This window comes from Podarcis melisellensis, assembly GCF_964234715.1.
Source record: "Podarcis melisellensis genome assembly, chromosome: 16".
NCBI classification, from domain to species: Eukaryota; Metazoa; Chordata; class Lepidosauria; order Squamata; family Lacertidae; genus Podarcis; species Podarcis melisellensis.
This window is the reverse complement of record NC_138533.1, coordinates 20,788,482-20,797,495: the sequence shown is the minus strand read 5'-3', so window position 1 is coordinate 20,797,495 and position 9,014 is coordinate 20,788,482.

The window sequence follows — 9,014 nt, the reverse complement described above, 5'->3', positions numbered from 1 at the left end:
GGATACATCCATTTTTGCCATCCATCCTCACTCGTGAAAATACTACCTACTAGGTCCCGGGTAGATTATGGAGAATGCAATGAGACTTTTTTCTTTCAACTGGACTCTAAATCACTCTTGTCAGGCTGCTGCCCTCCCCTCCCGCCACATACTCCCCTCGCTTCTAGCTCAGCTTCCAAAATGTTTCTCAATGAGCCTGTGATATCTTTTCCAGTGTCTTTTATTTATGGAGTTTTACATTCTCCTCCCAGGGAGCCTCAAGGTGAAGGAAGGCAGATTTAAAATAGCTGCAGCACACACATCTCCTATTGGAAATCAATTTAATTGTCCCTACAAACATTTTTTTCTCTGTCTGTTTGTCTCTGTCTCTTCCCATCTTCGCCTTTTCCTCCCCAAACTCCTATGAGGAAAGGTTGCAGCCTTTGGGACTTTTAAGCCTAGATAAAAGACAAGTAAGAGGCAACATGATAGATGTTTATTAAATGATGCCCAGCATAGATAAAGTTTTTATCTTTCTCTATTAGAGTCCGAGGGACACAGGTGGCGCTGTGGGTTAAACCACAGAGCCTAGGACTTGCCAATCCGAAGGTTGCCGGTTCAAATCCCTACAACGGGGTGAGCTCCCGTTGCTTGGTCCCTGCTCCTGCCCACCTAGCAGTTCGAAATCACGTCAAAGTGCAAGTAGATAAATAGGTACCGCTCCAGTGGGAAGGTAAACGGTGTTTCCGTGCGCTGCTCTGGTTCGCCAGAAGCGGCTTAGTCCTGCTGGCCACATGAACCGGAAGCTGTACGCCGGCTTCCTTGGCCAATAAAGCAAGATGAGCACGCAACCCCAGAGTCGTCCATGACTGGACCTAATGGTCAGGAGTCCCTTTACCTTTACCTTTACCTTTACCTTTACTAGAGTCCGGGGACATGCAATGACCAATGGCTTCTAGCCTGAACCTTGATCATGGGAGATCACCAAAAGGATACCATCGCTGGGAGAATCCAGAGGGAGTATCTTTCACCTACAAAGGTAGAAAACAAAGATAAATAAATTCCCCGTGAAAAGAGACTGTGAAACAGGGCATTAAGATATTGCAAACACAATATTCAATGAAAATAAATCGGGAATTAGAATGGAAAATAAAATATTTAAAACAGAAACAATTTGAACAGGCTAATAAGCCAGGGAAACTACTAGCTTGTCAAATAAAAACAAAAAACAAAAAAAGAAAAAACCTGTAATAATAAAATAAATATAGGAGGAGGAGTGGAAAAAACAAAAGAAATAAGAGACCAATTAGTGAGTTTTTATACAGAACTATATTGAGCCAAATGGGGTAACTTAGAAGAAATGAGTAAACATTTAGAAGACAGTGAAATGCCTAAGATATCAAAAGATAAAATGACATATTTGACTGGACCAGTGACAATGATGGAAGTACAGCAAGTAATTTTACATGCAAATTTAGGGAAAGCACCCGGATCTTTTGCAGATATTTTAGCCAACAGTTTGGAAGCTGTATTAAAAGAACTAATCCATCAAGATTAGGCTGGATTCTTGCCAGGAAGACAAATGAAAGATAATATCAGAAATATAGAATACTAAAAATTGAGAAATGAAAAACAAACAGGCTTAATATTTTTAGATGCAGAGAAAGCATTTGATAATGTCTCCTGGGACTTTGTATTTAAAGCTTTGGAATATATGAGCTGTGGAGACACTTTTATAAAAGGAGTTAAGGAAATATATACAGAAAAAATCAGCAAAATTGATAGTAAATAATGTATTGACTGAAAATTATAAGATAACTATGTATGCAACTACAGGAACAATAACGTTGTTTTCCCAACAGTGGAAGGATGAAGAGGTCCCAACGAAAGAAGATTGGATACAGAAACTAATGGAGTATGCAGAAATAGAGATACTTACCAGAAGAATAAGAAGTCAAGACAACAAACGTTTTAGAAAGGAATGGAAGAGGTTTATTGAGTATTTACAAACAAACTGTAAACAGATCAAGACATTGGCAGGATTATTGTAAAAACCTGCAGTTTTAAAAATATATAGGAGATATATACAAGAATAGACGATTAAAAGAATAAGTTAAGGCAATTTGGAGTATGCAGGAAAGGACGAAAATAAATGTAAAGAGTCAAAATTGAAAATGTTACAACTTGGTTAAATAATAGTTGCAATATATATAAATGAAATTTCTCTCTCTCTCTCTCTCTCTCTCTCTCTCTCTCTCTCTCTCTCTCTCTCTCGCCCATCAGAAGATCTCAGCGACTGAGGTGGAGCATAAAGGCTACATCTGTGGAAAAGGCCATAAATCAAGTTTAAAAAAACAAAAAACCTATCATGACAAAACCAACTCTGGTGTGTTTTATAACTCAGTTAAGAGTAATGAATGAGGAGTTGGGCGCTTATGTTAGCTTTGGCTCTCTGGCTGATGAAGAAAAACTGATGTTGAACTCCATGATAAACTACAAACACCACCCTGGCAGAGGAGATGGAAACCACTTTTCAGAATCTCCACTTCAGCACCCCTTCAAGGGATGCTGAACAGCAGGTGTTCCTAGTGGTGAAACTCAGCAAGGGGGGAGTAGAGATCTTGAAAGAGTGTCATCTGTTCTTACTTTCAAAGAGAGGAGGCCTGAAGAGACCTGGAAATTCTGCTCTTTGCCTCAGCAGTTTCTATCCTAGCCCTATTTTGTGATTGACAAAAGCAGACTCGGTCAATCTGGGACCTTTCAAATGTTTTGGACCAGAGCTCCCATAAGCCATTGGCTCTCCTGGCTGGGGTTGATGGGAGTTGTAGTCCAAAGCATCTAGAGGGCCCCAGGCTGAGCTTTGTTTGTTAAGGATGCTGAAAATTGAAGCTCAGGGAGGAGCAAACCACAATTCCCATGATTCTTTGGGGGGAAGCCATGTGAACCTAAGAACCTAAGAGGAGCCTGCTGGATCAGTCCCATGGCCTATGTTGTCCAGCATCCTGTTCACAGTGGCCAAACAGTTGCCTGTGGAAAGCCAACAAGGAGAACTTTAACACAATAGCACTCTTCCCTCCTACCAGAGACTGGTATTCAGAAGCATTTTTGCCTCCCAACAGTAGAGGCAGAATATAGCCATAGTGACTAGCCCTCTTCTCCTTGAACGTTGGCTGGAATGTGTCCTTCAACTCTGACCATGTCTCTTGTTTGCCCAAATGGAGGCTAGAGAAAGGGTGTGCTAGCATGTGTAAACACTAACCTACAACACAAATGTTAAACTACTGTACAAAGGTACCAAAAGCCAGTGTGGCATGGTGGTTACAGTGCCGGACCTGCGAGACCCGCGTTCAAATCCTCACCCAGTCATGATGCTCACTGGTTGACCTTGGGCTACAATCGTTATTTCTTGGCCTCACCTACCCCACAGGGTTGTTGTGGGGATTAAACAAGGAGCAATAAGTACTGTGTACTGTGAAGGTGACTTGGAAACTACAACTACAGTCATACATTGGTTGTCAAACGCCTTGGTACTTGTACGTTTCAGCTTCCAAACGGTCGAAATCTGGAAGAGAGTGTTCCGGTTTTCAAACTTTTTTTGGAAGCCAAACATCTGATGCAGCTTCCACTATTGTTTCCGGCGTGCCTACACAATTGGAAGCCAAGCCACCTTGGTTTCCGAACTTTTCGGAAGTCGAACGGACTTTTTGTTCGAAAACCAAGGTACGACTGTAATCCAGAAGGCGGCTGCCAGACTGGTGACTGGGAGCAGCTGTCAGTACATTTCTAAGCACCATTTGAAGTGTTAGTGCTGACTTCTAAGGTAGGCTTACCAGATTTTTTTCAATGAATCCAGGAACACTTTTCAACTTCAATGGATTTTCTATGGGGACTGATTTGTAAATCCGGGGACTCTCCCCGGGAAACAGGGACATATTGTAACTTTATTTTAAAGCCCTAAACGGCTTCGGCTCTGAATACCTGAAAGAGCGTCTCCATTGTCATCGTTCAGCCCAGACACTGAGATCTAGCTCCGAGGGCCTTCTGACAGTTCTCCCACTGCAAGAAGTAAAGCTACAGAGAATCAGGCAGAGGGCCTTCTCGCTAGTCACCCCTCCCCCCCCCGCAAAACGCCCTCCTGTCTGATGCCAAGGAAATAAACAACTATCTGACTTTTAGAAGACATGTGAAGGCAGGCCTGTATCGGGACTCTTTTAAAGTTTGATGTTTTAATGTGCTTAATGTTTTTAATTTGTTGGAAGCTCCCCAGAGTGGCTAGGACATCCCAGTTGGATGGCAGCATATAAATAAGTTGTTGTTGTTGTTGTTACCCCACCTTGAGCTCCTTGATGGAAAAGGTAGGATACAAATACAGCAAATAAAGAAATAACATTTGCATGCATTGCTCCGCCCATGTTCACCTCTAGCCCTACCCACCACTGGCATGTGGCCCCTGTGCTGGGAAAGATTCCCCGTCTCTGAACTAAGTCCTATGCCAAATCCAGAAGAAGAAAAGGCCTTTCAGTTCTCAATGGCAGAGAGGCTGTAGCAGAGAGAGCAATTGCTCCTGACTGTAGGCAGGATCATCCTCATGCGTTTGGCATTTCCTCCTCTTTCCTCCTCTCCTTTTTCGCATCAGAACCCGGTCAAGCTCAGTTCAAGTTTACCCCGAGGCCCCCTCCTGCGATGGCTGCAGAGGTAACCTTTGCAGTGCCCTCAAAACTCTCCGGAGCCTCGCCTGCCGCCTGGCGGAATAAACTTCCTCGCTTGGCACACACAGCTGCCTTGCCCTTATCTCTTTGAAGATTAAGGAGCTTTAACATGTCTTTAAAGTGAAGCCCTTCGCCTCGATTTTATTCCCATTATTAATGACCAGCAAACCCTTGCTGCTTCCACCACCACCACCACCCTTTATCTTTTAAATATGTTTCTCCCCTCTTTTTTATTTTTTTTAAAAATGGCAATATTTCTTTTAACTCAGAATATGGATGAGTCTTTGCCTAGCAGGGCAGTCTGCGCGCCATCTGTCAATTTGATGGGCGCAAAGCCTCTGTTTTCAGCTGGCATCCTGCACAGATTTCAAAGCTGTGAGTCACCCGCTCCACCAGCGGTTGTAAGAAGGGCAGGGGATGTAAGCAAAGCACGAGGGAGACAGCTCTCTGTTGCACTACCGTTCATGCCGTACAGTTTCTACTATACTTTATTGATTCTTTATTTTGTTCATTGCATTGATAAACCATTTTTCTCTGTGTTCAGGTAACTCAAGTACATGGATCTCCACCCCTCCTCATTTAATCCTCACAACAATCCTGCAAGGTAGGTTAGGCTGAGAGGTAGTGACTGGCCCAAGGTCACCCAATGAGCTTCAGGGCATAGTGGAAATTTGAACCCTGGTCTCCCAGCAGTGCCAGATTTATGTATATGCTAAGTAGGCTGAAGCCTAGGGCCTCTAAATCTAGGGAGCCTCACCAGCCCGCCCGCTCCCCAGTGGGCAGTCTCCCTTCTCCCAAAATTGTAAACCCAAGACTTCATGCGAGGGCAGGGCAACTTGGGCCTCTAAATCTAGGGGGCCTTGCCAGCCTGCCTGCTCCCAGTGCCGCAGTCTCCCCTATCCCAAAATTGTAAACCCAAGACTTTATGCGAGGGCAGGGCAACTTGGGCCTCTAAATCTAGGGGGCCTTGCCAGCCTGCCTGCTCCCAGTGCCACAGTCTCCCCTATCCCAAAATTGTAAACCCAAGATTTCATGCAAGGTCAGGGCAACTCAGGCCCAGAAACTATGAGACTCAGGGCTAGCCAGTGGGGCCCAATTTGAAGCAGTAGGGTGCAACTTGATTTTTTTTTGTAGGGCCCCAGTTCACAGCCAAAGTCTGCAAAACAGTGACCCCTATTGCTGAAAGCAGGTAACCAGTATGGAATGCTTCAGGTCAGCCTTTGCACTGTTGACTGAACACCCCCTGCTGTGCAGATAATGGAGCAATTTCCCCTTAAAATAATGCATTTTACAGCAAGGTCATTTCAAGAGGGGCTTGTCCTTCACATCAGTGCAGCACTGGAGTCAAAGGCATCTTTCCCAGCCAGCCTTCAGCCAGCCTGCCCAAGATGGATCCCAGTTTTTCTTCTCCCCATCTTCTTCCCAGTACACTTTGCTAAAAACTCTTTTCCTGTCACTTACTCTGGCAACCGTCTGTCTGCAGAGGCCCCAGATTCCTCCTAGACGGCCATCAACACCATTAATGCCTCTTTCCCAGGTGAGGCCCTGGTTTGGATAGGAAGCTAAGCATAGGAAGCTTCCTATTAGAGCATCTGGTTTGCCCCTTTGTGAAGAGGATTCTGGTCTCAATGGGCCTCCATGTTTTTATGAAAGGGACATCAGCAGATCTTCAGAATTCTCCACATCTCACACTACAATTTTCACACCATGTTCTTTCTGATAGATGCGCAGGTGGCAAAATGGGGGCTCTGTGGTGAAAAGCCTTGCATCAAGCTGAGCAGAGTCTGCTGGACTTTTGAATTGTCTATATGTTCCCTTCATAGGTTTATTTTTTTGTGGAATACCCAAAGAAGGATCTGAAGGATCAAGGTCCACCGTTCTGATTGTTCAGGTGACAAGGCGCTGTCAGGTGATAAAGACTTGGCTCCCCCACTGGCCAGCATCGGTCAGGATTCAGACGCCACGGGAAATGTCAGTGTTTCACAATGAATCTGTTTTCAGAATCAGAACAGACAGTCGCAATGCTGAAATGTAGGATGAAACGTCATGAAAAACTGCCAAACCAAGATGCCCCAAGTGGAAGAAAGTGCCTTGGCAAGGTGACAGAAATGTGTCATTCAAAACCGTAGATTTGAATATATATATATATATATATATTCTTTTGAATAGCTGTTTGTTTGTTGTTTGCATTTTCTGGTGGAAAACCAAACAACCAACTTTTTTAAAAAATGTTATTGGGTTTATTTAATGTTAGTACAGGTAGATGCGGGTGGCGCTGTGGGTCGCGGGTGGTGCTGTGGGTTAAACCACAGAGTCTAGGACTTGCTGATCAGAAGGTCGGCAGTTCGAATCCCCACGATGGGGTGAGCTCCTGTTGCTCGGTCCCTGCTCCTGCCCACCTAGCAGTTCAAAAGCACGTTAAAGTGCAAGTAGATAAATAGGTACCACTTTGGCGGGAAGGTAAACGGTGTTTCCGTGTGCTGCTCTGGTTTGCCAGAAGCAGCTTAGTCATGCTGGCCACGTGACCTGGAAGCTATATGCTGGCTCCCTCAGCCAATAAAGCGAGATGAGCGCCGCAACCCCAGAGTTGGTCAAGACTTGACCTAATGGTCAGGGATCCCTTTACCTTTACCAATGGCTACTAGCCATGATGGCTATCTGCCTCCATGGTCAGAAGCACTAACGCTTCTTAATACCAGTTGCTGGAAGCCACGGGAGGGGAGAGGGGGCTTGGGTCCTGACTGAGGGTCTCCCACAGACATTTATTTTTATTTTTTGTATATCGTATTGTTGTTTTATTGCTATGGCCGGTGGCTGATGCAAATAAAGATTCATTCAGTCAGTCATCTGGTTGGCCACTGAGAGCAGGATGCTGGACTAGATGGGCCACTGATGTTTATCCACAGACATGGCGATTTGCAGACTGTCAGACAGCAGGGTCAGCCCTGATGAGCTTACAGCCAAAACATCTCTGATTAATTTCTGCCTTTGATCTGGGTTTCTCTTTTCGGTGCTTGCACAGGACCTTTCCCATCACTCCTTCTCCCTCACCCATGCTCTGCTTGGGCTCTTATCTCTTTTGTTCTTGCACATTTATTGATCTTCATAAGCCAGCCTTAAGAACATAAGAAAAGTCCTGGTAGATCAGGCCAGTGGCCCTTTCCTCTCAGTGGCTGACCAGATGCATGTGGGAAACTCACAAGCAGGACCTAAGCACAAGAGCAACCCTCCCCTCATTTGGTTTCCAACAATTGCTATTCGGATGTATTACCGTATTTTTCGCTCTATAAGACGCACCAGACCACAAGGCGTACCTAGTTTTTGGAGGAGGAAAACAAGGGGAAAAAATATTCTGAATCTCAGAAGCCAGAACAGCAAGAGGGATCGCTACGCAGTGAAAGCAGCAATCCCTCTTGCTGTTCCGACTTCTGGGGTAGCTGCGCAGCCTGCATTCACTCCATAAGATGCACACGCATTTCCCCTTACTTTTTAGGAGGGAAAAAGTGAGTCTTATAGAGCAAAAAATACGGTACTTCCTCCGACCATGGAGGCAGTTCCAACCATGCTGGCTAGTAGCCATGATAGCCTTATTCTCCATGAATTTGTCCAATCCTCTTTTAAAGCCACCCAAGTTGGTGACCCTCCATATGTCGTGGACTACAAATCCCATCATCCATGACCAGACGTGAGGGTAAGAAATCGAATATTATTAGAACGATGTGGGCCCTGTGCCTTTTAGGGGCCTCGTGACAACGGATCAAAATTTCATCCTGAAAGAAAATTGCAATCAAGATTCGGAGATAATATGTGAGCCCCCCCCCCCAAGATTTTGACTGCCTGGGGGCCTCCACAGGGTTTAATCCACCACTGATTATGGTTCTGCCTTTTAGGTACTTGTCAGGATGTGTGCATACCTACACCCTTGCGTCCGTCTAGTGTCTTGTGTGAGCAAAATTAAATCTAAATGACGCCCAGTGCTATTTTTCTAGAGAAAGAGTTGCAGGAACTTACCTCCCTCGTTCTCTTAGAATGGCAATGGCGCCCACCTGAGAGGTGCTGGAACTGAGTTCTTGTGAGTCCCCCCCCCAAAAAAAAATCCCTGATGACACCCATTAGGCATACACACACGTACGCAACTGGGCTATTGTTGCAAGACTCCAGGTGTGAGATCCAGACTGGGAAGGGGGTTGTTTGTTTACTTGTTTACAAATCAAACTCTTTTTTGGGGGAGGGAGGGCAGAATCTTTGCCCTCCTCCCTGAAGCTGGATATCAGACATGCATTTGTTATTTGAATTACCATCCAAGCATCCAAGGTCCCGGGGGGG